The 24,233-nt window shown below is 44.1% G+C and overlaps 1 protein-coding gene across 2 annotated transcripts in view; it reads right to left on the bottom strand.

Moving 5' to 3' along the window:
* The window catches only part of SPI1 (Spi-1 proto-oncogene), a 58,809-nt gene that overhangs the window by 17,857 nt on the left and 16,719 nt on the right, over positions 1-24,233 (bottom strand). The window lies entirely within an intron of this gene.

Here is a 24,233-nt window from a genome sequence, read left to right as displayed (position 1 = left end):
GCGGAGATCTAGCCATGGCACACCAGCATCTATTAGTGAATCTCACACAGGGTTAGCCCCATGCTTGGGAATTGCAGTGAAGAAACAGAAGGTAGATCATCAGAAAGATATACTAACTTAAAACATCAGTTTAGGGAAATAACAGACTTTAAGCCAGAAAATAGGCTTGGTGTGATAGTTGCATGAGAAAGTGAGATCTCAAAGTACACTAACGTAATAAAGCATGGATCATGGATGGAAAGCAGAATCCTGTAGCCAAAGGGCTCCTAACCATCCAGTGGTCAAGGGGCTCTGGTGAATGCAGGTTATCTGCCATCATTTGCATGAGAATGCTGGCAACTCCCTCTGTCCCCCCCAAAAGTAGCTCCTGAGGACTGGGTGGTTCTCAGGAAGAGCATGAGCTGAGACATGAAGGTTGGAATTGGGACATGTAGATAACTGCCCTCCCTTGTGGGAGAGGAAGCACCATTCTGCTAACCAACTAGCCATTTATATTAAATTAGGAATGGGTTACTATTATGACTTCACAATATCAAGTAAAATCATGTTTTTAGCTAACAGATAAAAACAAAATAATGAAATAATCATTTGTGGATAATTACTTGAATGATTAATCACTTTTCATATTGAGTCAGAGAAGGATTCTTTAAATAGTTTAAACAACTGCATATTCGATTACTAAAATTCAGCATAGAGACACCAAACATACGTCTTAGTTTTATTTTTTTTCTCCCATCAATAAATATTTGTATTATTACTTTTTATGTTCCTATCACTAGATTTTTATCCTACCCTTCCTCCCAGGAGTTCAGTGCAGAATCCATGCCCCCTCCCCATTATATCCTCATAATAAGGCCATGAGATCGGTTAGGACAAGAGCATGACTGATCCAAGGTTGCCCAATGAGTTTCATGGATGAAAGGTGGTTTGCACTTGCTGGGTCCTAAGTTAGTCTGTTTGTCTAACCACTAAACAACACTGACTGTGGCTATATATGTGTTTATATAATTGGAATTTTTATGTACCATGTATTATTTGAAGCAATGATAAAATATACAAATAGATGAGGAATAATAAATTTAATTGTTGACAAAATGTTGGGCCTTAAGAAAGTAAGAGAAGGGACTAGAAGCAGCCTTGCTGACATTTCCCATCTTCCAAAGAAAAGAGAGAGTGTGAGATACTAATTTATATCAGAGCTGTTTATTAGGAAACATGTTTCTCTAATAATCAAACAGAATTTACAAAGCAGGGGACCAATGTCCTTCCAGAGTGTGCTTGCTAATTATTCACATGGGTGAAGAGGGTAGGTCAGTCTTATACTGCTTTTTTTGGTTTGTTGTTTATTTTTTGTGATAGCCCACTACTTCTCGTTTCCATAAAGAAGGAAAGCAAAGGTTGCATGGAGACATTAATGTATCAGTCTTGTGCATGAGCACTGAAAAGGGATTTTTTTTTAAGTAAGCCTCTAGCTTCTTTTGTTGCTGAGATAGAAGGGAAAGGGTCCATTTTGGCCATGAAAAGAGCTAGACTTGCTTTTTTTGAGATGAGGGGGGAGATGGGAATTCAGAAGACCTAATAGATAAATAGAAGAAGATATTGGATTTATATCCTGCCCTATACACTGAATCTCAAAGTCTCAGAGCGGTCACAGTCTCCTTTATCTTCCTCCTCCAAAACAGACACCCTGTGAGACAGGTGGGGCTGAGAGAGCTCTTACAGCAGCTGCCCTTTCAAGGACAACTCCTACAAGAGCTTGTCAGTATTGTGAAGACAATGACAGTTTCTAAGCACATGCTGGGAAAGTAAAAGTAACTGATCTGCCAGGTAGATCATCTAGGTGACAGGAGGTGGCTGCTTGCCAGATTGCATCAGCCTGGACAATGTCAGCATGACTCAGCAGCAAGCTGATTGGTCAACTGGGTAGATAAATTGTATAAATGTACAGAGACACTTTACTATGTGTGGGTTATGTATGGTGGTGTTGCAGCGGAGCATTCTGTCAGTTTGGAGAGTGGAGGTGTAAATAAATTGTATATAGTAGTTTTACCACTGCTGCATGCAAGCCTTCATTCTTTGCATCACTAAAGACCACCCTCACTAAACACTGGCGCATCAACAGAGCTATGGCTGACCCAAGGCCATGCCATCAGCTGCGAGCGGAGGAGTGGGGAATTAAACCTGGTTCTCCCAGATGAGAGTCCACACACTTAACCACTACACCAAACTGGCTCTCTAGATTGTTATAAAGTTATGATGTTATAAAAATTTAGCTATTGCTGATTTTATAAAACCCAAACTCCACAGTGGTATGGAAACTGAAGCTCTCAAGGAATGCAGCAGGTGCCAAAGTGGGTGGCACTTTTGAAGGTCAGCATACCCTGCACACAGAATGCAAATATGCTTTTGTTGTACATGAGGTGCAGACATTGGATCAAAAGCATGGAGAAAGCACAGGGAAACCATGGAATGTCAACAGATGGGCAACCATGCTATGTGGAAGCTCAGAAATAATCCACTGCAACTGGGAACCCAAACCAGAAGTTAGCTTAGAAGTCATTTTACTTAAAAAGAAGCAGCAGCAGCCGTGAATTCAGAGAAATTAACAGACCATGGAAATAGATCATGTCATTGTAGTGATACATGAATTTTCATTTTTTTAAAAAGCCTGAAAAAGTTCTCTGGTGCTGGTGCGGAAACAGCAGCCTCAAGAGGCTGAGGCAAGGAAAGTGTGGAGAACACTGCCATGTGGATGCTCTGCTGCAGCAGCAAATGCTTCTGCATACATAGTGGCAGTGAAACCTACACAGAGAACTGATATGCTCTACATTGTTAATAGCAGTATTCAAATTCTGACACAATGGAATTCCTTATATTGAACAAGCTTATATTTATTGAACAAGTATAGGCATCTTCAGGATCTGGATCATGGAATAGTCCAGGTCAACGGGATACTTCAGATCAATTTTTTCTTAATTTAATGGAAGTCCAGATCAGGCTAAAGTAATATTACTGCTGACAGGTCCAAGTGGGCTGTCATAGAGAGGATGGTATTGGTCTGAAGCAATAGAATAAAGTAGGAGTCAAGTGCACCTTTAAGACCAACAAAGTTTTATTCAGAACATAAGCTTTCGTGTGCTCCAAGCACATTTCATCAGATGAGGAATCAGGTACAGTGAGCAGGGCTATATATAGCTGGTAGGCAGTGGTTTAGAATGCAAAATGGTACAAATTTAAGATCCAATGACAGAATGATATGGCGGCTAAAAAGGCAAATGCAATTTTGGGCTGTATCAACAGAAGTATAGTTTCCAGATCATGTGAAATGATGGTATCGCATTACTCTGCTCTGGTAAGACCTCACCTGGAGTATTGTGTTCAGTTTTGGGCACCACATTTTAAGAAGGATATAGACAAGCTGGAACGGGTTCAGAGGAGGGTGATGAAGATGGTGAGGGGTCTGAAGGCCAACTCCTATGAAGAAAGGTTGAAGGAGCTGGGCATGTTTAGTCTGGAGACGAGGCAGCTAAGAGGTGATATGATCACCATCTTCAAGTACTTGAAGGGCTGTCATAGAGAGGATGGTGTGGAATTTTCTGTGGCCCCAGAAGGTAGGACCAGAACCAATGGTTGAATTTAAATCAAAAGAGTTTCCGGCACAACATTAGGAAGAACTTCCTGACTGTTAGAGCGGTTCCTCAATGGAATAGGCTTCCTCGGGAGGCTCTCCTTCCTTGGAGGTTTTTAAACAGAGGCTAGATGGCCATCTGACAGCAATGAAGATCCTGTGAATATAGGGGGAAGTGTTTGTGAGTTTCCTGCATTGTGCAGGGGGTTGGACTAGATGACCCTGGAGGTATCTTCCAACTCTATGATTCTATGATCCTATGATTTAACTATGTATTTTATTTGTTATTTACTGTGTTGTAACTGTATTATTTGCTGTGGCTTCTGAACTTGAAATCAGGACATTCTAGAGAGCCATGAAGTCACTTCCTGGTTATCTCTGGAAGTGACATCATGCTGTCAGCATGACAGTAAATTTTGTTTATTTTTCTCTCACTGCCACTCCAAACAAGAGCTGGATGTGGGGCATTCCCTGCCCTACCCTAACAGGAAGATGGCAGTCCTGGTGCTGATAAAGTTGCTACAGTATTGTAGTCCAGGCAAAGGTTTCCAAGAGTGCTTTCTATTTAGCAATTTTAAGAAATGCACGAATCAATAGTAGGGATTGAAGTTTTCTCCTCTGTTGGAAGCCATATGCCAACCCTCCCAACTATCAGGATCAGCCAGGTATCAGTCAAACAAACTTTTCTGATAAAGTTTATTAGTACTGAAAGACCAGCACTAATCTGTACATGACCAGCATTGGCAGGAATGGGAATTAATGGCTACAATGGGATAGATGTATAGCAGTTGCATGGGTAAATTCTGGCACCCATTCCTCCCACCTCCATGACATTCAGACATATTCCCACTGCTCTCAAAAGTTCAGCACAAGGTCATTACAGTTAGGATGGTATCTGTGGAAGGGCCAGGCACTGGTTGCCTTAGTAACAAGATAGCTTAGCTAGCATGGGGTACACCTAGGCTTCCCAATCCCCAGGTCCCAGAGGGGGATCCCCCGGTTTTACAGGCTTCCCCCCTCCCCCAGCCAGCTTGCTGGCGGAGGAAGCCCCACCCCCATAGCCATCATGCACCTCCATGAACGATTCCCATAGGGAATGATGGGGAATTGATCTGCGGGTATTGGGGACTCTGGGGGGGCTGTTTTTTGAGATAGGGGCACCAAATTTTCAGTATAGCATCTAGTGCCTCTCCCCAAAATACCTCCCAAGTTTCAAAAAGATTGGACCAGGGGGTCCAATTCTATGAGCCCCAAAAGAAGGTGCCCCTATCCTTCATTATTTCCTATGGAAGGAAGGCATTTAAAAAGATGATCTGTCCCTTTAAAAGTGATGGCCAGAACTCCCTTGAAGTTCAATTATGCTTGTCACACCCTTGCTCTTGGCTCCACCCCAATGTCTCCTGGCTCCACCCCCACAGTCTCCTGGCTCCACCCCCAAAGTCCCCAGATATTTCTTGAATTGGACTTGGCAACCCTAGGTACACCAGAGTTAACAGCCAAAGTGAAAGTACAGAAGTTTTTCCCAGTTCGCCTCTCCTCCCAACAGACATTGATTTAACATGCAGTATAGATCATGGATCATAGCAGGCACACATAACACCAACAAAAAAATGGCACTATTGAATGTTCTGCAATGCAGTCCCTTATTTTCTAATTTCCATCAAGAGATAGAATAATTTGTTTTTCATCATTTTTCTTCTAATTTTATTTGTGCTGAAGAGAAAGTGCAGTAATTTTTTTAAAAAAATGTTTTCTGTTTTCCAGTTACCTAGAATAAGATTTTTGGAAACCAGCTTTTAGGAAATGGGGTAGGAAGATAAAGAGTTCTCCTCCTTTCACAGTGGACAAAAGCAAAGCCCTGATTAAGGCCAATCATCTGAGGCAGGAGAGAAGGAAGAGGAAGAATACTATACTGGCTGGGTCATTTTATTTTTATTTTTTTAAAAAATCAGCGCTGTCATGCTTTATTGACAAAATTAAGTTAGAAATATTTTTTTATTACCAAAGTCCTATTAAACATACAAAAATTAAAGCTGAAAAATTAAGTGCAAATGGTTGGAAACATTATGCTTGAGCATTTGGAATCAGAATAACTTGTTTTGGGCAGGTAACAAGTTCTAGAAACTACTAATTAGGTGACCAGTATCTGGAAAAAGAAGCTGCTGCTTAGGAAAGGATGAATAAATGGCTGCATCCACACATTATTGCAGGGGTGGCCAATGGTACCTCTCCAGATGTTTTTTGCCTACAACTCCCATCAGCCCCAGCCAGCATGAACAATGGCTGGGGCTGATGGGAGTTGTAGCCAAAAACATCTGGAAAGCTACTGTTGGCCACCCTTGCATTATTGGATACTACTGTAGCACTGTAACAATAATTCACAGCTGGATTTATCAAGTTGAGCAAGACAATCCTATTGCAAATGATTGCTATAATGCAATATCCAACAATATATGGATACAGCCCATATCTCATCCATAGGGATGGGCATGACAGGGTTATTATGCAGAATAGCAATGCTTCAAAAGCATAAAAAAGCCCTAGTGTGGCAAGGGCCTGCCTCCCTGTAGGATGCACAGACAAGAGTGCACAGAGTAAGCTGCATTGACACAGCCAACTTGCACTAGAACAGGAGGGGAAAAAGGTGACATAATGATGCCTCTGCAGTGGGAATGGAGGAGAGAATTGGGTCATCCATAATTACATCAGAAAATAACCAGTAGGTGCCTCTGGCACTCTAATTCTTCTGTGCTTAATCCTCATCAATCCGGTTTTTGTCCGGGTTACAGATGACCTTCAGAGGCACCTGGACAGAGGTGGTTCGGCAGTGCTGGTGCTGTTAGACCTGTTGGTGGCGTTCGACACGGTCAACTATCAGCTACTGACCTGTCGCCTCGGTGACGCTGGGATTAAGGAGTTGGCCTTGAACTGGCTTTCCTCCTTCCTCCAGGTTGGGGACAGAGGGTGGCACTAGGAGATGAACTATCCCAACACCCACTTATATGTGGTGTGCCGCAGGGAGCGGTTTTTTCTCTGATGTTATTTAACATCTACATGCACCCCCTTGCCCAGGTTGCTCAGAGGTATGGGCTGGGCTGTCACCAGTATGCGGATGACACCCAGCTCTATCTGTTGATGGGCGGCCAGTCCGACTCCACCCCGGAAGATCTGTCTGCAGCATTGCATGCTGCGGCGGGGTGGCTCAGGCTGAGTAGACTGAAATTAAATCTGATAAAGACGAAGGTCCTGTATCTGAGTTGCCGCAGCCTGGGACCGGAGGTTCCCTTTACCGACCTTCGATGGAGCCCAGCTCATGCTGGCACCCAAGGTTAAAAGCTTAGGGATGCTCTTGGATCCTTCTTTAACAATGGAGGTCCAAGTAGCTGCCACTGCTAAGACAGCCTTTTACCATCAGCAGATGGCAAAGCAGTTGGTCCCCTTTTTGGAACGTGACGACTTGGCAACAGCAATCCATGTGATGGTCATCTCGCAACTTGATTACTGCAATGCTCACTACATGGGGCTGCCCTTGTCCCAAATCTGGCGACTTCAGCTAGTGTAGAATGTTGCTGGTCTGTTAATAGGAGTTAATAGGGGTTCCTCCACAGCCAGGCTGTGCTGTTAATAGGAGTTCCTCCTGTTAATAGGAGTTCCTCCACAGGAACACATTCAGCCTGTGCTGAAAGCACTGCACCGGCTACCAATAGGGTATTGGATTCACTTCAAGGTGCTGGTCATTACCTTTAAAGCCCTATATGGCCAGGGTCCTGCATACCTTAGAGACTGCCTTTCCCTGCACATGTCCCAGTGAGCACTTCAGTCAGGGTATCAAAACCTGTTGACAGTCCCCAGCATCAGAGAAGCGAGGCTCAAAACAATAAGAGCCAGGGCCTTTTCTGTTGCTGCCCCTAGCTGGTGGAATGAGTTGCCAGAGGAGGTTAGGGCCCTGCAAGAACTTTTACAGTTCCACAGGTCCTGCAAAATGACACTCTTCTGCAGGCATTTATATGATGGTAACAACTGCAGCAATGGGATTGGCCCATAAGAACACCACCAATGGCCTATCTTATCATGCTATGATGATCCTGAGACCTCTGAGTACAGCTAACCACCAGAATTCAATCGCTGCCTGAAACTATTATAGTAGCAATTGTTTCTATGTTTTTATTGTTGCTTATTGTACCGGTCACACTAATGTGCTTGGTTTGTGAGCCACCCTGAGCCTGCCTTTGGTGGGGAGGGCGGGATATAAATTAAATAAATAAATAATGGCTACTGGGGCAGGGAGAGGGACAGTACTCTGGGTGCTTAGCAAATGTTAAATCACAATTAATCAAATGGCAATGAAATATCCATGGACCATTCAAAAACAGCTTTATAGTGGCTCTCTGTCCAGGCAGCTAATTTCTTGGCATGTGTGCTGGATTTAAAATATTAATTTATTTGTAAAAGGATATTGATATTATTAAAAGTGTGTGTGTGTGTGGGGAAGCTCAAAGCTCCCCCCCCCGCCCCCGTTCATAGATGAAGGCTGACTGGTGTTCTGTGACTGGAAGAAATGGCTTCACCATACATGCTCCAATCTGAGACAGACAGACAGACAGAAAGAAAGACTTAAAAGCCCATGGAGGGATGCCTCCTTCCTTGGCAGAGGGGATTCCCTGCAGCACCCCTGGTGCTGGCAGTCAGAGTCCCATTAAGAGCCTCTCTTCATGTTCCAGTTTAAAGCCCATGGGGGGGGCGGTGGAATGGCAACTGCACAGCCTGGCTGTGGCCCTCCCAGACCTCCCTCCCTGGCAAAGGGCTTCCCCCACATGACATCAGTGGTGAGAGGCTCTTGAAGAGCCTTGCCACTGTGTTTAAAGGCCCTTGGGTGGAAGGGACTGTGCAGTTGACTGGGGCCCTCTCCCTCCGCACAAGCCCCCACTCAGCAGAAAGGGTTGATCAGGTCTTCTTGGGTGACAGTGGGGGCTTCAGTTCTGACTCTGAGTTCTCACTACTGGCCAGCACAACAGAAGGACTGGCGCAAGCTTCTTCTTTTAGAGAGCCAGTTTGGTGTAGTGATTAAGTGTGCGGACTCTTATCTGGGAGAACTGGGTTTGATTCCCTCCACTTGCACCTGCTGGCATGGCCTTGGGTCAGCCATAGCTTCTGGCAGAGGTTGTCCTTGAAAGGGCAGCTGCTGTGAGAGCCCTCTCAACTCCACCCACCTCACAGGGTGTCTGTTGTGGGGGAGGAAGGTAAAGGAGATTGTGAGCCGCTCTGAGACTCTTCGGAGTGGAAGGAGGGATATAAATCCAATATCTTCTTCTTCTTCTTCTTCTTCTTTTACAGAGCCCACAGTCAGGCCTTGCTCAGATCTCCACCCCAAACAGTTGACCAAGTGAGCCAATTGCTGAGTGGGAGGGTGGGGAGGGCATGGCCACCTACTTCTTGGATCTACTGTGCTGGGATGAAAATCCCTGCCTTAAGGTCCAGGAACCTGTGTGTTAGCACACCCTAGTACAGCCTTCAGGGAACCCTGGTCCCAAAGCTAGCAAATGATAGCATCTTTTGAAAAGAGATGTTTAATTGCAACTGGAGTTGTGAATCAGGATTTGTACACTCTTGATACTTATACACAGAAAGCAAACCTTGCAAAGGAATGCAAACACAAAGATTGCTCCAGGCTATGGCACAGGTGATTGGGACAGGTGATTGGATACAGGGACAATTATGTAATTTGTCAACCCAAAAGCTAGAATTTAACCAAAGACATGTAAAGGAGCATATGCTCTCCTGAAGAAAGGTGTGTGCTGTGTCAGAGTGAAGGGGACGAGACCTAGCTTTAACAAGCAGCATGGCACAAGCCAAATGCAGCAACCCATAGAGCCGATACACAGAGTTTAATTGGTCCACACATATCACTAAGTCCTTGTGGGAATAAATATGTGCTAACCTTAATTGATGGCTACTCAAGATACACTGATGTACCTAATTAAAGAGAAAAATCAAAAGCAAGAAAATTTTAATGCATTTGTGGCAATGGTCAGTAACAGATTTCAAAGAAAGCCACTAGCAATCCTTACTCATAACGGAGAGAAATATATGATACATGAGAAGAAGAATTATTTGGTGGAACAATGAACAGAGCATTGGCTTACAGGCCTATGCACACCAGGGCAGAAAAGAGTTATCTAACAAATATGGGGTAGAAACAGTTAACAGTGCTACCCACCTTCAAAACAGATTACCTACTAAACATGGAAGTAGTATACCAAATGAATCATCTAGGGCTGTTTGGATCAAAGGCCTACACTTACTCCCCTAAAGAAAAATGGACCAAGATGGATCTTAGAGAAGGCATTTTTATTTGGTATGCACTGGGATACAGAAACTTCAACCTAGAAACAGTCAGTATCTGCAATGTGGTCTACATTAATGAAAAGGAGAAATCAAGCAATATGGAGAAGGCAGATATCAGTGAATCTACACCAACAGGGAAAAAATGAAGCACAGCAAACAGAAACAGTGCATCTGAGCACAATGGACCACATGGATGATACAGCTGCAGAACCTAAAGAATCAGAAGGGCCTGCAGAATCAAGTGTCAGATGATCAACCAGATCAAACTAAGGAGTATGTCCAAGAAGGTAGGGGCTGGGTTGTCACCAGTACGCTGATGACACCCAGCTCTATCTGCTTATGGATGGCCGCCTGGACTCCTCCCCAGATCAGCTGAGTGAGACATTGCAAGCCGTGTGTCAGAGCTGGCTAGATGACCATCTGACAGCAATGATCCTGTGAATTTAGGGGGAAGTGTTTATGAGTTTCCTGCATTGTGCAGGCGATTGATGACCCTGGAGGTCCCTTCCAACTCTGTGATTCTATGATTCTGTTAAACCCATCTAAGACGGAAATCCTGTGTCTGGATCGGGGGGGGGGGGCAGGGAGTGGGATCAGCTTCCCGCCTTTCAATGGTACTCCATTGGTGCCATCGACAGAGGTGAAGAGCTTGAGGGTAGTACTGGATGCCACCTTATCTATGGAGGCCCAGGTTGCCGCCACTGCAAGGGTCACCTTTTTCCATCTGAGGCGGGCCCAGCAGCTGGCCCCCATCTGGCACCCTGTGATTTAGCCACAGTGTTTCATGCAACGGTCACCTCCAGATTAGGCTATTGTAACTCTCAACGTGAGGCTGCCCTTGACTCTGCTCCGGAAACTCCAGCGGGTGCAGAATGCAGCAGCCTGGTTATTAGCATTGAGGTCTATACAGGCATGAATAAAGCCGGTGCTATGCGAACTGCATTGGCTCCTCAATGAGTACTGGATCTGTTTCAAGGTGCTGGTCCTTACCTTTAAGGCCCTATATGACCTGGAATCTGCATATCTTCAGGACCGCCTCTCCCCATACGAGCCCTTCCTCCCTGGCTTTGAGATCATCTATGCAGCATCTTCTTGTGATCCCTGGTCCTAAGAATGTCCGGTTAGCCTCAATGAGGGCCAGGGCCTTTTCAATCTGGGTCCCTACTTGGTGGAATGAGCTCCCGTTGGAGATCCGGACCCTGCAGGACTTACCTAAGTTTTGCAGGGCCTGTAAGACGGAGCTCTTCTGCCAAGCTTTTAATCTACTGGGAATCCTCTGAAACCTCCCCCCAGCACTTTACTATCCATGTGCTTGAGCTGGGTCAAGAGTCTGAGTCACAACCTAAAGTGGTGTCAATGACCTGAAGCTGTACTAAGTTGTGCCAACTGGTAATTATGGCCTCAGGCTGTACCATTGTTGGAGTTATGGTCTTCTTATTTTAATCTGTAGGTATTATATTCATGATATTTTTAATTTGTTGTTTTTAATTTGATACGTTTTACTTATTGTTAGTGCAATGTTTTAATGTTGTAAGCCGCCCTGAGCCCGCTTTGCGGTGTAGGACAGGGGATAAATTGCAAATTAAATTAAATTAAATTTTCTTATCTAGTGAAGGCAGAAGCTATACCTGAGCCTTCCACATGGAAAGACATAGCAAGAATGCAAGCAAAATAAGCAGAAAAATTGAGAAAAGCTGCAGAAGATGGGCATTTAGGGGTGGATTAGAGACATCCCAAATAGGGCCAGCTCAAAAAGAGCTGGTCCGAACCCTCCACATGGTCCCTGGCAAGGAGGCCCCATCCTGTCTGCGAAGCGACTTGGCATGATCGGGGAGAGCCTTAGAGGTCGGACTGCTCTTTTTATCCCCCAATGAGTCAAGCACTCATGCACTCAAGTGCTCTGGGTAGTTTTTAACAACAACCAAAAAAAAGCCCAAAACAGCTTGGGGTTTCACACCACCAAGGCACCTCGTTTGCAGACTTCCCCATCCAGATGCCAAAGAAGCGACTGGTGTATGGCTCAAAATTTGCTACCACTTCAACAATGGTAGCTTTTTGAGCCTCTTTGAGGCCACCAGAGGATAGGGTGAGTACAGGGTGGGGCCAGGCAGCAGATGTTCATGTTTGCAAAGATTTTTGGGGTCAGTTTCTAGGCATTTCTGAGTCACCCCTAACTGCCCGTCTGTTATCACACTTACAGAACTGCTTCCAGGGAAGAGGGCAATAGGATGCAAGTGGATCTTCAAAATCAAGTGTGATGCTGAAGGAAAAATACAAAGATACAAAGCCAGATTTGTTGCTAAAGGATACTCTCAAAAGTATGGAGAAGACTGAGATGAAACCTTCACACCAGTAGTGAGACATAATTCAATAAGAATGCTCTTGAGCATAGCAGCGACTAGGAAGATGCATGCGGAGCCTCTGGATACAAAGACTGCCTTTCTACATGGAGAATAAAGGGAAATGTTTACATGGAACACCCATCAGGATCTGAACAAACCAAAGACAAGCAACTCATGTGCAAACTGCAAAGCAACATCTATGGGCTGAAACAAACAGACTGCAGATGTTGGAATGAGAAATGTCATCAAATGCTACCCAGGGAAGGATATGAGCAAGGCAAGGCAGAATGTTGCTTATACTAAATATTTAGACAATTTCCACATGCTTAGTTACTCTGCCATTTCTCTGTACCCAATTCAGTTCTCCTTTATTCTGGATTCACTGCTTGTGATTCTGCACCTTATGCTTAACCCTCTTTTTTCAGTTTATTTTTTTAATATATTGTATTAATGCATTCTGCATCTTCAACCAAAACCCACATTTTTGTTTAATTGTGGTTAACATCACTTGCAACCTGTGGAGGTGCCTTCTAATTGCAAATGACTTGGCCAAGTATGCATGCAAGGGATGGGGCACATCACACCATCCCTTTTCTCTCAGCTACCCACTTTGGCTCACCATCACTGAGCTATTCCATGCATGGGTGACCCAGAGATGCAAGCTTGGTAGCTGGTTGGCTGGCTGGTCTGTTGGGAGGGGTGGTGTCCCAAGTGTTTTTTAAAAAATTAAACAAGGAGGCACAATTTTTATGCTAGGCTTCCAGAGATTGCTAAAATGCTCCATCCCATTTTGCCCACAGAAGCATTAAATGGAGAAATGTTTCAAACCTTTCCCATCCTGGAGTCAATCCCTATGCTGACAATCACAACCCCTCCCCCATTTATTTTGTTTGTTTGTCCATCCCTGTTACACCCCTCACTCCTTCCATTTAAATCCCCTTTGTTCAGTTCTGTGAATGAAACTGACACAGGGAGATGGCCACTGACGTGGCTGAGCCAATGTACAAGTGATGGGGTACACCAAAGATTCCCCTTTCTCTCCTCCTCGCATCCCCACCACCTTCTGCTCACTGCCACTGGGCTACTCAGGGTTTGGGCAACCCATAGAGGGATGTGAGCTTGGAGGTTGGCTGGTCTGTGGCTTTGGTGGTGGCAGCCACCATGGCATTGTTTGTGGAGTTCTGGCTGGAGCTGGTGGGAATGTGGTTCCTCTGAGGGGCAGGGGGGAAGGAATTTTTCTAGGAGAAACACTTTCAGAGAGCAAAGTTTTTCAACTTGCAGGATGATGTCCAATAATATTTTGTTCTCTCCTTCCTTCTGCCTCCAGCTATGTGTGTGTCTGTGTGTCTGTGTGTGTTTTCTCAGAGAACAGTTGTTGTTTATAGTTCCTAGATTTCTTCCCTTAGAAATCTGGTTTCTCCTTTCAGATATTACAGCTTTCTATTAACTCCTGAGGTTGTCCAAAGCTTATTCTCTCTCTACTGCAGACACAGGTTCTCCTCAGAGCAACCCCTATTCACTAGCAGGAATTATTCTTCCTTTCCCTAACAAGCAATAATAACCCTTCCTATTTGGCTTGACTGGGAATTTTCACCTAACTGTCCAGACAACTCTCACCAAATCAACCAGTATTATTGTCTGAGTAAAGCAGTTTTCTTAGCTTCCTGGACTAGAATAACAATCTCCCTCAGACTACCTCAAAAACTGTTACAGCAAAGGAGTCTCTTTTCTCTTCAGAAAGACCTTTCTGACTAACCCTGTCAGAAACACTGACTCCTGTTATATACCACAGACATCTTAGTACAACTGCCAGAATTGTTGATGTTATAATTTCCTGTTGCTGTTGCTGGCCAATCAGAGAATATGGTAGAGCAACCAATCACATTAGCTTTTTACTCAAGGGAAGATTAACTCCCAGATTAAATCACCAGTGCTCATAGAGAAAAAGTTAGGAAAACTAAAGCTCAGTATGAACTTAAGCTGGCCAAAGATGCTAAAAACAACAAAAAAGGGTTCTTTTCTTTTGTTCAGAGTAAGAAAAAGAGCAAGGACATGGTAGGCACATTGTGAGGGCGGAAAAGTGAAATTGTAACAGGTAATGAAGAGAGGGTGGAACTGCTCAATTCCTATTTTTCCTCAGTCTTCTCTTCTGAGGGAAACAGAACACGGCAAAAACAGAACATATAATGAGGGTATGGAGTTGCAAGCTTGGATCAGCATAGGGGTAGTTCATAAACACCTAGTTTCTTTAGATGAAACAAAGTCCTCAGGGCCAGATGAACTGCATCCAAGAGTACTAAAAGAGCTTGCGAATGTAATTTCTGAGCCTTTGGCTATTATTTTTGAGAATTCTTGGAGAACAGGAGAGGTGCCGGAAGATTGGAGGGGGGCTTATGTTATCCCCATCTTCAAGAAGGGGGAAAAGGATGAACCAGGTAACTATCAACCCATCAGCTTGACATCTATACGTGGAAAAGTTTTAGAACAAATCATCAGTCAGTCAGTCCTGGAACATTTAGAAAGGATGACTGTGATTACTAAGAGCCAGCATGGGTTTCTCAAGAACAAGTCATGTCAGACCAACCTGATCTCTTTTTTGGAGAAAGTGACGACCTTGCTGGATCAGGGGAATGCTGTAGACAGTTCATCTTGATTTTAGTAAGGCTTTTGATATGGTTCCACATACTATCCTTGTTGACAAGTTGGTAAAATGTGGTTTGGATCCTGTTAGCATTAGGTGGATCTGTAACTGGTTGACAGGTCGCACCCTAAGAGTGCTTGCGAATGGTTCCTCATCCTCTTGGAGAGGAGTGACAAGTGGAGTGATAGGTGATTTTAACTACCCACAGATTGATTGGGTCAATATGTGTTCTGGTCGAGAGAAAGAGATTGAGTTTCTAGACACTCTCAATGACTGTGCTATGGAGCAGATGGTCACAGAACCTACCAGGGGTGGGGCGATCCTGGATTTGGTCCTAAGTTATGCCCAAGACTTGGTTAGAGATGTAAAAGTGATCGCACCGCTTGGGATCAGTGACCATAACGTTATTGATTTTACCATTTGTATAAATAGGGAGTTGCCCCAAAAGACCAGCACAACCACGTTTAACTTTAAAAGGGGTAAATTCTCTGAGATGAGGAGGCATGTGAAGAGGGTCCTTAATGTTTGCAATGGGAGCTTTGTTGGCAATTAATACATTGGACTACATACATGGAAGTATTAATCAGACTCTTCATGTCTTAAAAATAATAATCAGTTCTTGATGCAAGCAAAGCTAGACAATGTAGCAATAAACACAAGTAAGTTATTTATCTATTAGAGTGGCTGATGTGTTTAAAATGTTCTCCTATAAATATATTTGATTCTTTTACTTTAGCTGATCTTTTTTTTTTGTTTCGTCACCAAGTTATTCCTGGAGATATGGTATCATAATATTTTATAGCAAACAATCTGTTAGGAAAAAAACTCTTTAATTGGCTGATTGATTAAGGGGAGAACTATAGATTTTACTAGGCAATAAAGATTTGCATTAAAAAGCTTTGCATAATGATCAATTGCCATTAATTTCATGCAAATAGATGGGTACAAGGCAAAAGCCAGCAGATTTCATCTTTAATATCAGTATAATTGTTAATTATCTAGCACATAAGTGTTATATGATCCACTGTTATTTGTTCCTAATCCAGCATTACAAAACCATGCATACCTGGGAGTAAATTCCATTAATATCACTCAACAAACATAAAAATAACTATATGTTAACTATTTTCTGATGCTACATTTTTTGTGCATTTCAAGTATTTTACGTTCTGTTTAGGGTTGCCAAGTTTAAATTGGCTCCTGTATTTTTGGCAGCTTGATCTGCAGATATTAGCAGGTAAAAATGCTGATCTTCATACTGTAAAAAGCTTAATCTACAAATCTCACTGCAGATGAAGACACAGGAACATTTTTCCCATGCAACATTTATGCCCATATGCTCATATGTTAAGAAGGGAAATGTGTGTATATTCCATTCTTAAAAATTATTTCTCTAAGCCAGAAAGGAATGAGAGTTGCCTATCATTTCCTTTACTTCCATCTCAAAGCCACTTACTGTAAACTGTGATGCTGCAAACACATGTTTGTTTGGGGATGAATGCATTTCATGCTTAAATTATAAAAGCGTATTGCTCAAGAATATGACTGAAGCTCCTGGCACTTTCCCTATCTACCATTTTCTCACCACCTTTCCTTCAAGGAGCTCAAGGTGGCATCTATCGTTTTCCCTCCTCCATTTTATCCATTCAGTTTTGTAAAACAGGTTACACTGAGAAAGAATGACTAATCCAAGGTCACCCACTGAGTGGGGATTAGAATCCCTCTTTTTAGTCTGATATACTAACATTACAGGGCAATGGTACTCTAGCTTTCAGAGACTTTTACACATTGTACTTATGTAAAGTTGTCATGTCCCTTCTGCCAAAGTGGGGTGCGTGGAGGACTTACCTGGAGAAATAGAGAGGCCCAGACCTTGTTGCTGATGTTGCACAGGAAGTGATGTCATCACACCAGCGATTAGGGTTGCCAAGTCCCCAAGAGCTCCCAACAGGCGACTTTTTTTCATGTGCACAGCATGCACTGCATGATGATGTCACCCAGAAGTGATGTATCATGCCAAGCACACCAACTGGGCTTTTCTAGCAATTGGGGGGGGTGCTCTATGGTTTCATGTAGGACTGCTTTAGCAATTTGGGGGAAAACTCTATGGCAGCAGTCCCCAACTTTTTGGGCACCAGGAACCGGTTTTGTGGAAGACAATTTTTCCATGAACCGGGGTGGGGAGGGGGATGGTTTCAGGATGATACAATTGTGCACTTTATTTCTAAAGTGTTTGATGTGGTGGTTAAATGTATGAACTCTTATCTGAGAGAATGGGGTTTGATTCTCCACTTCTTCACTTACAGCTGCTGGAATGGCATTGAGTCAGCCATAGCTTTGGCAGAGGTTGTCCTTGAAAGGGCAGCTGCTGTGAGAGCCCTCTCAGTCCCACCCACCTCACAGGGTGTCTGTTTTGGGGGAGGAGGGTAAAGGAGATTGTGAGCTGCTCTGAAACTCTGAAATTTAGAGTAGAGGGCAGGATATAAATCCAAATTATTATTATTACTACTACTACAACATTGTACTATATAATGAAATAATTATACAACTCACAGCTCGGTTGCTAACAGGCCATGGACCAGTACTGGTCCACGGCCTGGGGGTTGGGGACCCCTGCTCTATGGCACCATAGCATTTCCACCAAATTGCCAGAGCATCCTCATGAAAAACTATAGAGTTTCTCCCCAAATTCCTAGAGGGTCCCCCCACAACGTGCTGGCATGATACGTCACTTCTGGGTGATATCATTGTGCTGTGCACTGCTGCATGTGATGGGGCTCTTGGGGACAGGGATCCCTCGGCAGCCTGCTCTGTGCCAGCAGGTTGGGGAACCCTCCCCCAGTGGGAGCTTTGGAAGCCTACCAGTGATGTCCTGGGAACACTCTGGTATTTGGGCAAAAAGTCTAGTAAAACTGGCGTCTACTATAGAGTCTTTGCCCAAATATCAGAGCATCATCTGGATGTCACTGTTGTGATGACATCACTTCCTGTGCAATGCTGGCAACAAGGCCTGGGCCTTTCTCTTTCTCCAGGTAAATCCCCACACTGGCCAGCTGATCACAGGCTGTGAGGCAGGGCCTGTCCTCAGGGGACTCCCGCCTCCACTGGGGGGGGGGGGGTGTCTACAAACCTAGACTTACGGGAGATTTGTCTGCAGATGAGGAATAAAGAGAGCTGACACTGTAAACTGGGATATATAGATATGAACCACATTTTCTTCAGGCACTCATTGATCTATATGTTGTTACCTCAGACAAGAAGGGACAAACTATCAGGTCATTTAAATATATTCAGGCAAATCCATGTGTGTGTGTGTGTGTGTGTGTGTGTGTTTTTAAAGAAAGGACAAGTCTCAGTATTGAGGAATCATCCAAACTGAAGCAGTATCATTATAACACATGAAAGAATAAATAATACACAGAGGTGAAGTGTCAGAGAAAAAAGCAGAGGAACCAGAGTTAATCTTGAAGAGAAAAATGCTAAAAAGCTTACTCTGTGGAATGAGGTGTGAATTAATCTGTTTCTAAAAGAATCACATTGTTACCGAAAAAGAACAACAATGTATAGCTCAGTAGTTCCCTCCCATTGTAAATACCAAATCAATTATAATTTAGCATTCAGGCCAGGAGGGAGCCTAGCAGGGCCTTTTTTAGCAGGAACTCATCTGCATATTAGGCCACACCTCCCTGATATAGCCAATCCATTAAGAGTTTACAGTAGGCCCTGTAATAAGAGCCCTGGAGCCTAGTATTCAAAGTATGTATCCAGAAGGCCTCCTATTGTAAAAATTTTGTTTCCAAGCTTGTTTTGCAGTTATTTTTGTGACTATGTCTTTGCTGCTTCAAACACTAAAACACTTGTCAGTGTAGTTTTGATGCTTCAAAATGTTGCACCAGCAGTCTTTCTACATTCTTCCTTGAATTCTATTCTTATGTTTTGTAATTCCAATCTGGAGGAGTCTACTTTTTCATTGTAAATATCAAATGGTAATATAAACTGGATTAATTATTAACTGTACCAATTATAATGCACCTTTATCTCTATTTTTTCCATGATCAAGAACCAGTTTTATTTTTCCCATGGACAGAGTGGTACATAATGATGACAGAAAACTGGTAGTTAATGCCAATGTTAAATCAGTTGACAGGATCTATATTGCATTATAGTAATTACTATCTGTTACATTTTAAAACAGATTTATCTGAGGGAATTGTGGTTTGGAAGATAATTTTAGGGTGCAATCAGAACATTATTCAAGATCATTACTATGGGGGTTGGGATATTCACAAAACATGATTTTTGCAGCATATAACAAAGCTAATTCATGTTCCTTCATAACTGTACCATAAATCTAGTTATTTTTAATTATGATATAAATATTCTCCAGAACATGATTCAGAAATACCCAGTATGACTCCCCGTGATGCGCAGCTGAGGCTGGTTTAACGAACAGGCCTAACCTCATTTCCTTGGAAAGAATTACAAAATAACTATGGTTTTTCAAAAGGGGTTGGAAGAACATGTTAAACGTTCTTTCTTATAATGTATTCTGGACTAAGGCTACTTATGTAGTTATTCTGTGTGTTATCCCACCCTTAGTGCTAGATTCCTTTCCCATTTTATGTCTTCAATTTTATACCTCTCGTAGTTGGCTATATGAGCAGGTCCAAGTATTTTCTTTAGGAATGACCAAAAGGCTCCCAAGGACAGTGTTTTGGTGCACACCCAGAAACACTTATTTTATTTTAGCTCATTTATACTGTATATATGCCATATTTTCAAGAGGCTTTTCCAAAACAGCATATAATCAACATTAAAATTGACAATAGAAACAACTCTAATTTTAAAAAAATCAGTACCAGAACAAAAATATTAAAAGTGTTAGTGTGCACTTGCATTTTTTTCATCTGCCTCATGCTAGAGAAAAGATCCAGGGAAAGCTTCTCTGTCTGCAAATGGCTCTGCTCCACTCCTGGGCACCCCAAGCAGCTATTATTATTATTATTATTATTATTACTACTACTACCACTATTTTTATTGATGAGATTTATATCCCTCCTATCCCACCAAGGCAGGCTTAGGGTGGGAAACACATAAAAACATATACATTGATCAATTTAATTCATAAAATCATCAAACCAGTACATAACAATTCATAGCATTAGTTCAGCATGCAATGGCTATAATCTGTAGGGTTGCCAAGTCCAACCCCAGAAATATCTGGGGACTTTGGGGGTGGAGCCAGGAGACTTTGGGGGTGGAGCCAGGAGACACTGGGGTGGAGCTAGGGGGAAGGGGGGAAATGGCGCCGGGGAGCGTGGCGAGTCGCCCCGCAGCTGCCGCCTCTTCTTCGCTCACCGTGGCTGCTCCTCTGAGATGGGCTCAGCCTGAGCCCATCTCGGAGGAGCAGCCACGGCGAGCGGGGAAGAGGCGGCAGCGGCGTGGCGGCCTCTTCTCCGCTCGCCGTGGCTGCTCCTCCGAGATGGGCTCAGCCTGAGCCCATCTTGGAGGAGCAGCCACGGCGAGCAGAGAAGAGGCGGCAGCGGCGCGGCGGCCTCTTCTCCGCTCCGCCTCTGGGATGGAAGCGGAGGGGGGGTGGAGGCGGGCCGGGAGCGTGGCGAGCCACAAGTCTGGGTCCTAGAAGGGCCCAGATTCGCGGCTCGCCATGCTCCTGGCTTGCCTCGCCCTCCCCTGCGCTGTTGCCGCCTCTTGGCTGCTCCTCCGAGATGGGCTCAGCCTGGGCCCATCTCAGAGGAGCAACTGCAGTGGGCAGGGAGGGGGCGGCAGTGGTGCGGTGCGGCGGCCTCGCCGGCTCCAGGATCGGGCGGCTCGGCGCCGTTTCCCCCCTCTCCCCCCACTTCCATTTTTTGGGGGAGCGGGGGAAGAGGGTGGAAATCCTGGGGTCCCCCGCCAGGGCGGGAGGGTTGGGAAGCCTAATAATCTGTGAAGCTCTCCCAGGCATGCTGATGATAATTACTAGCACAGGTGTTCCAAACCAATGAGCAGTCAAAGGCAGGTCTGGCCAATATCCAGCCAGTGTACAGCATACAGCAGGAGGGGCAGATGGGAATCAGATGTCCAAATCTCACTAGAAGGCCTGGTGAAAGAGCTCCATCTTACAGGCCTTGTGGAACTGCAATAGACCCCGCAGGGCTCTGATTTCCATGGGGAGCTCATTCCACCAGGTGGGTACCAGAGCCAAAAAAAGTTCTTGTCCTAATAGAAACTAGGTGGACATCTTTTGGGCTGGGGACTATCAGTCAAAATTGATCGGCTGATCTTAGAGCCCTTTGATGCACCCATGGGGAGAGGCAGTCTCGTAGGTATGTTGGTCCCTGGCCATTCAGGGCCTTGAAGGTAAAAACCAAGACCTTTAACCTGATTGCTAACTCCACTGGCAGCCAGTGCAGGCCGCAGAGAACCGGCTGGATATGAACTCCCTAAAGGCGCCATTGCCAGCAGGCGTGCTGCTGCATTCTACACCAGCTGTAACTTCTGAGTCAGGTGCAAGGGTAGGCCTGTGTAGTGTGAATTACAATAGTCTTGTGATTGCACTTGCCTCGTCCTGCCATTTAAGCCCTTCTGGGGAGAAGCTCAGTGCTGGGCTTTTTGGCACTCTTCAAAATCTGCTGGCTAGGGGATCACCTAGGTCTGCATAATGTTCAGATCAAATCAGATCAGTGTGGCTGCAAATCCCCCTGGTGAACTTGTGTAAAATGTAACATGTAGTTTTACCCTTAGTCTAAGCTCTAGCAGCACTTTCTTAGAGACTGAATGCTTCCACAGTTGACTCAAAAAGATTAAGAGGTTCATATAGAAAGAATTCCTAGATAAGGAAGAAACTTTCTTCCCATAAGGTCATGGTTGATAGCAGTGTGCTGTTCCAACAAACCCTTGCGGTTCTGGGCTGCATGAATGAACTTTTAATTTCTGTAGCAGAAGCCTAACCAGAGTTTGGTGCCACAACCAAGAACACTTTCCCTTGGGTTGCCACCTACCTAATTTCAGAATGCAGGGAAACCCAAAACAGGGCCTCAAAAAAGGACTTCAGTGGTCAGGTGGGTTCATAAGGGTTTAGGCAGTCCTCCTAAGCTATATAGTGCTTCCAAGGTCAAAATCAGCACTTTACATTGTGCCCAAAAACAGAATGGGAGCCACTCTAGATGGACCAAGACTGAAATCACTACAACCCACTCAGATCCTGGCTACAGCATTTTGCACCAGTTGAAGGGTTTTTTTTTCTGTTATTTTGTTGGTTGTACCCCTTTACTGAGTAGAGTTTCCCTCCCTTTTTCGCATGTGTTTGCTCCCTTTCATTGTTGCTTCGATCTTTCTCCCAGTTTTTTATGAGCACATTTAAATACTAAGAGAAAACCCAGAAAAAAAATTGAAAAATCAAACCAAAAAACAAACAGCAACAACAGCAACAACAACAACGATGCAGTATAGGCACATAACCAATTAAATAATACATATAGAAAACCCAAGAGTTTCTAAACACTTTATAAGGGCAGCCTCATGTAGAGAAAATTGCATAGTAGTAGTCTAACCTAGATGTTATCAGGGCATGCATCATAATAGCCAGATCTTTTTTGGCTAGCAGAGGCTGCAGCTGGCTAAGCATTCAAAGCTGGTAAAAGGCACACTTGACCACAGCTGTCACATGCTTATCCAGCCGTAATCCTGGGTCCAAGAGCACCCCAAACTAGAGACCTGTTCCTTCAAAGGGACTGAAATCCCATCCAGGATGCATGATACCTTAAATCTTGAGTCAGACTTTCCGCTCACTCGTAGCACTTCCATCTTTGGGGGGATTAAGTTCAGTTTATTAACCCACATTCACTCCAAAACTGCCTCCAAGTACCAGATCAGGATTTCTAGAGCCTTCTTGGTATTGGTTGGAACAGGGGTTGTTTTGGAGAAAAAATGGTGGTGGAGCTCATCCAGGGATTGTTATGCAGCTGCACATACTATTCAATGGACAAGGAGGTGGAGCTCTCAGAAGGAGGAAGTGGAATTCTCAGAAAGGTTCAGGAGCTGTGCTCCTGTGAGCTCCCACTGAATCTGAGGCCTGGGTTGGAATCATAAGACAGAGGTGAGTATCGTCAGCATATTGGTGACAACCAGTGTTCCCCCTATGATGAATTAGTGCAAGCTAACTCACAATTTTTTAGCCTCCAGCTCATACATTTTTGTCTTAGCTCAGGAAGAATGACCCCAGAGCACACAAATTTATGCAGTAGCTCACAGCTTTAATAACAGTAGCTCACATAGTAGAATTTTTGCTCATAAGACTCTGCAGATTAGAGGGAACAGTGGTGACAACTCAGCCCAAATCTCACTTAAAGGTCTCATATAGATATTGATATACATGGTCATGTGAGGCTGAGAGTTCTGTGAGAAAAGTAGCATGCTGATGCATGAGATAAAAGCTACCTCTGATAGTGAAGCAAAGGAGACCATTCAGGTGAGTTTTCTTATCTCATCATAATTTTGTCATTTCTATCATGCTCCAAGTATCAAGAGGGATTTTGCCACATAAAGAACACACGTGTATGGCAAAATAGACAACAGAATGTGTAGTGAAACAATTGTCTTTTTGTTCTCACCGTCTGGCACAAACGAACTTAAGGAAATCGGTCAAAGTTAGCCTTTTTGAACACTTTCAGTCCACATGCATAAAAAAGCTTTCATTGTCAGTTACAAATAATTGTGGGTGTTCTGAAACACAGCTATTCTGAATTGCTCCATAAATATGCTATGATAAGAGTGTGGCACAGTGATATTTCCCATGATATTTTTAAAAAGTGGCCTGTATTTATTTATCATATAACAGAGCTACACATAGGAAGCATACAATAATATAAAATACATAACGAAGTTGATACAGCAGGTATGCAGACTGATTGGGCAATCCCCCTAATTCGATGCTTAAAGCCTGCAGCAATACTGCTAGGCTGCAGTAGCAAGGTTTGCCTCCCTGGGAGGGAAGAGAGGATCTACAGCCTGTTTGGGCACATATTTGAGGGGGCGGGGCCAGGTCGTTGTAACGGCCAGACCTCTGCTCCCTGCTTCAGTCTCGATGACGATCAGTCGGGGCAAGGAGCGTCTGTCGGGGCTCTGGGAGAGAACCTTGCTTTGGTTTGTGTTGGCGTACCGAGCAGCGGGGTCGGGAGCCGCTTGTTCCCGGGTGCTGTTGTGGCTGATTTAGCGCTGGAGGAAAATCGGAGTGGGAGCTGTGTGCTCTTTGGGTCGGAGGCTGCCTGCAACCTTCTTT

The sequence above is a fragment of the Heteronotia binoei genome, chromosome 21, assembly GCF_032191835.1.
Source record: "Heteronotia binoei isolate CCM8104 ecotype False Entrance Well chromosome 21, APGP_CSIRO_Hbin_v1, whole genome shotgun sequence".
Classification (NCBI taxonomy): Eukaryota; Metazoa; Chordata; class Lepidosauria; order Squamata; family Gekkonidae; genus Heteronotia; species Heteronotia binoei.
The sequence above is the reverse complement of the archived record's forward strand: the minus strand, read 5'-3'. Positions and strand labels throughout refer to the sequence as shown.